Source organism: Neofelis nebulosa, chromosome 2 (genome assembly GCF_028018385.1).
Source record: "Neofelis nebulosa isolate mNeoNeb1 chromosome 2, mNeoNeb1.pri, whole genome shotgun sequence".
NCBI lineage: Eukaryota > Metazoa > Chordata > Mammalia > Carnivora > Felidae > Neofelis > Neofelis nebulosa.
Genome location: NC_080783.1, coordinates 37,304,898 through 37,310,093, shown reverse-complemented (window position 1 = coordinate 37,310,093; position 5,196 = coordinate 37,304,898). Strand labels below are relative to the sequence as shown.

General features: G+C 36.2%; 1 pseudogene; it reads right to left on the bottom strand.

The window, feature by feature from the left end:
• Positions 1–4,727: 4,727 nt before the first annotated feature.
• On the bottom strand, positions 4,728–4,886 carry LOC131505943 (U2 spliceosomal RNA; annotated as a pseudogene).
• Between the last annotated feature and the right edge of the window lie 310 nt (positions 4,887–5,196).

The following is a 5,196-nucleotide window of genomic DNA, read 5'->3' as shown; positions in this document are numbered from 1 at the left end:
TAATTTAATTGAATCACTATTGATACATTCTAGTGTTATTTATTGGACCATTCTAAGTGGAATGATACATTAAATATAATCAAAATTGTGTTAAAATATAATACGGACTCTTAACTTCCTTCACAGTGTATTGTTTTTAGCTTGAGTTTAATTTTTTGAATGTAATAAACCAACATTTAGATTGTGCTAAGTACTCACAGTCAGAAAGGATCATAAGTTTGAAGAGAAATTGTTTTTATTCAAGTTCCCAGGCTTATACTGGAAATGTTAAAAAACATAAAAGATATCAAGAGTTGCAAATTGACAGTCTAATTAATGGGATCTTTTCTACCGGCTGATGTTAAATTTTAAGCACTGGTGTTTTTCTTTGCTTATATTTGCGTTTTGGTTAAAAACTGGAACCAAGATGATTTAGAAACATCCATGGTTTTCTTTCTTTCTCTCTTTCTTTCTTTCTTTCTTTCTTTCTTTCTTTCTTTCTTTCTTTCTTTCTTTCTTTCTTTCTTTCTTTCTTTCTTTCTTTCTTTCTTTCTTTCTTTCTTCTTTCTTTTTTTTCCTGAGCCTTTGTTTATCTTAACCTTGTACAGATGACAAATTTTCCTTGATGGTCTTTGGGTTTATAAAATTTCATGTATCAGATATTTTATATATCAGATCTAGATCAAATGATTTGAGAAGGAGTGATTTGTACTAAGACTTCATCCCAACCAGCCCAGAGGGGTTGATAATGTGCTGTTTTGCTCACAGGGAGGCTCCTAAGGTGAATCCCTGAAGCTGCTCCTTCGGAAGACTGGCTGCATGGTCTTTACTGGCTCCTAGATGCCATTGCAATGAAGTGTTCTGGTCATGTTTTGATCTGAATCTCAGTTTGGCCTCCAAGAAAGGGGAATTTCCAAGTTATTGATTGAAGTGGGGAATCACAGGGTCTTCTACTGCTGCGGAGAAGATAGTGAGCTCCTGGGAAACAGCCTGGATTTTGAAGTCTTAGGTTTGGATCATTAGCTATAAATTGGTTAACTGCTCTGAGCCTCAGTGTTTTCACCTGTAAAATGGGAAATTCGGAGAGTATGTATCTTATAGGGCTGCAGAAGGGAGTAAATTAGGTGATGGATGGAAAATAATTGGTCCAGGACTTAGTTTATCGTAGGCACTCAATACAATTTATTCTCCTTTTCATCTATTTTGACCTGAGAGCCTGTTTAACTTACTGTGGGCCCTTCATTTTTCTCATAAGCCTTTATGCTTTTCTCTCCAGGCAGCAAGTTGGTAGCATTCTAAATGCTTAGTAAATTGGGATAAATTAACACTAATTAATAATTAACACTCCAAGACAAAATCAAGGAGCTACCCATGGTATTAATTTCAGTCTGAAGGCTTGAGAACCAGGAACTCCGTGAGCTGGAAAAGATTGATGTTTCAGTTCCACAGTCAAGCACAGGGAGAGACAGAGACAGAGAAAGAGGGAAGTTTAGTACAAACTTCCTGTGTCTTTTTGTTCTATTCTGGCCCTCAATGGACTGGATGAAGTCTACTCAGATTGGGGAGGACCATCTGCTTTAGTCAGTTCACCAATTCAAATGTTTTTCTCTTGTGGAAACACCTTCACAGACACACATCCACGATTAATATTTAATCACCTAACTGGGCATCCCATGTCCCAATTAACGATCCTAGCCTCCAAGGGGCAAATGTGGCATTAACTTAACATTATCGTCAGTAGAGTATGAGAGTGTCTAGTTTCCTAAAATTCTCATTGAAACAGGATATTTTAAATTAAAAAAAATGTGTCGAAGCTACAATTTTATTAGGCAAAAAAATGGCAACGTGTTACTATGGCTATACATATAAAAGATATTAGTTTCCATCTGTTTCATGAATTCATTATTAGTTTGGAACAGATGTTTAATTTTGTTATTAGATTTGATATTTTTCATTCTATTATAGACCTAGATTTATAAGGGAAGGTAGATATTGATCTTTTCTAAATATTTGTTTATCTTCTTGTTCTCTCTCCCTTGACTTTCCTTGCTAAAAGAAAGTGTTAATGTGTTCTTGTGATTAGTTTATGTCTATTTAAACCCGAGTGCCTAGCCATAATCTAGTTCCTCAGGGGTCCTGTACAGTCGGGTTCTTACGAAATGAAGTTTTTCCTTCTCAAATTTCAGCTTCATTCTCTGAATATTCAAATACATTTGTCAACTGCTTTCAGAGAAGAGACTGGGAAAGGGTGATGATAAATCTGGAAATTTAATTCTGATTTTGTGAACTATAAAAGTGTGACACAAAGAGCAGTGGTCCAGTGGTTCTAAATCTGGACCATGTCAGAATCACCAAGGAGATGAAAAAAAGCAAAAAAAAAAAACCACCCAAAACCACTGAAGCCTTGGGCCTGCCCCAGATCAGCTAAGAATGTAGAGTGGGCCTGCAATGTTATTTCTGCCAAACTTCCCAGGTGATCTGATGGGCAATCGGGACTGAAGGTCAAGCACGTGGGTTCAGAGGTCATCGCTGCCCTGCTCAGCTGTGGCTTCTTAGTCAAATCACCCAAAACGCCAGGGCCGTCAGAGGAATAGCATGAGAGCAAAGAACTCCTGAAATCTAAGCTCTGTACTTGCGCTGTAGTAAGCCCAGTCTTCCACGATGCATGCGTGTCCGCAGCCCGAAGGTACCAGGAAGAAATGTTAACATCGCAGGTACATGTCAATGTATCGGATAGAGCATATTTGCGTGGTTTATATACAGAGTATATCATTTGAAATTAAAATAGAGGAAGTTTTAAGTGATTTCACTTCAGGGTCCTTGCTAAAGGCCGGGTAACGCTGCCAGTTCTTCTGTGAGAATTACAGATTAGCAAAGTGAGAATTGTAGCAGTTTGGCTGTAAAGATATTAAAAAGTCTAGTAAGTTTAAGTTATTTTCACTCCAGGAAAACTATAATCATTTGAAAGATCGAAGAACAAGAGTGAAATTTAAAATAAGATTACATATTCACAAATCACTGTGTTGCTGGTAAAGAAGGCACTGATGATTGTACACCTGCCTTTCATTGTTTGAACGGGCTATTTTTATATTTAAAATGATGCGGTATCTACTGACAATGCTTGAAACCTGTGAGATTTCAAAAATTTTGCCTGATGTTTTTGGTGGTGATGGTGGTGGTGTAAGGAAATCATCCCATTTCACACCGAGAATAGTTTTCTTTATTGAGATGTCAACACAGTGACATACGTGTTAAAATGTCACTGAGCATCTTCTCTGTCTAGCTCTCAAGATGTGAGCTAATACACTATTCTTGATTAATCCTTCGCATAGAAATTCTAGAATTGAGTTTGCTGACCAAACAACTCAAAAGGAAGCACAGTTTTCCAAAGTGGAGCTTAGAAAGGAAAAAACCCAGCGGTTAAAGTGTCCATGTGTCTGAATTTGTAAGTGTTGATGTGAGTTGATGTCAGTTTCCGCGGCCTTATTATTTAATCTTATAGATGAGTGTCATGATTAACTTTTTATGCAACAACTGTTCCTGTGTTGAGTGCAAACAAGGCAAGAGGTGGAGATGCTGCAAGTGGCAGGCACTCACTTCTTAGCCCAAGTCTTGGACACTAGTGAGGAAAGTGGCATAAAAGATGGAGGCACCCAGGTTTCTCATGAAAATTAAATTGTATAAATTCATCGACTAAAATTACTGCTTTTCGCTCTCCTGTTTTACCGGTATATTTTCTAAACTAGGGCAAGTAAGCTAAAATCCATAATTTATAAACAATCTGTGGAAAAATTAGTGAATTATTTACAACACTTTTGAAAAATGTGTTTGTCTCTCATGCAAAAATTAGCTACTCTGTTAATCACAGTGGTGCCACAAATATGCTGGAAATTAGGACTTGCAAAAGTGAGTTTGGAAAAAAATAGTTCTGTAACTCAATCTGAAATTGGAAAACCAAACTGATCCTGAGTGGTCTATTTAAACAAGTGCCAATTATTGAATAATTCTCAGACCTAAACAGAAAGTTATTGCATATGGAAAGATTTTTTTTCCCTTAGAGTGTTTTATTCCAGATGCCCTTTTAAATTGTTTTTAATTCTCTGTGGGCAGTAGATAACTAAACCTACAAAATGTAGTAATGGCAAGGAGGAAGCAATCACGTTGGCCACTTCTAGTTAAGAGTCATGGAAAAGGCATCTGTTATATATGAATTGCAGACTATAAGGACTTTGACAGTCCATAGACCAGACCTAATTTATTAAACTAAGTTTCTAATATAAACAGTAATTTGTTTCAGGCACTGACACTGCAGGTCTGGATTATGTGAACCAAATATAAAGAACTGTATTTCTCTTTTGGAAAGTGTGCCTTTCGAGCACTGAAAGAAAATAATCTAATATGTCATAATAGTAAATATGATGAACATGGCCCACCTTCCTGAGCATGGGCTGATTCACACTTTCTCCTTTTTACATTTTCCAGAAGTTATTTTAAAAGTACCGAGGCATGGTTTATAAACTTCAAAGCACACCTGTGACTTCTATTCCAAATAGATGAGAAAATGCTGAGACTATTTAAAAAGATTTAATCTTTTGTGCATTTTAAACCTGAGATAGTTTAAATTGGTGGACACATTTCTTAGTACAAAATCAATGATTAGAAATATGAAGATTCCCTTTACCCTGTCACTTTGCAGACAATGTTTGATAGAAACATTCTATGAAATTTATGAAATATGAAACCTACATATTAAATAGCCTAGACATTTGAAGAAGACTGTGGACTAAATAAAGCTTTATTTCCAGACTTTTGAAAATACATTTCAATTAGGTCAAGATGTGCCTAGATACTTAAACTGATAAGAACAGATACTACACTTGATCTTAGCCAAAAGGCTGAGAAGCGATGAGATGTGCCTAGATACTTAAATGGATGTGTTCTTTGTGAAATTATTGACATAATTCTCACATACACTCAGTACTCCTTATTATTTATATACTCCCAGTTCCTACCTAAGGCAAGGAAGAATCCACAACTGCTTTTTTTTTTTTTCTTGTTCTAAAGGGCAGCATATTAACTAGGATGATTTTGGCTGCAAGTAACAAACTCATCTTAAAATGTGGCTAAAACATAAAGGGCATTTTATTGTCTTACAATGCAAGAAGTAAAGTGGATGGCACTTTCATGACTGGCTAATTCAATGATTTCCTTCTTGTG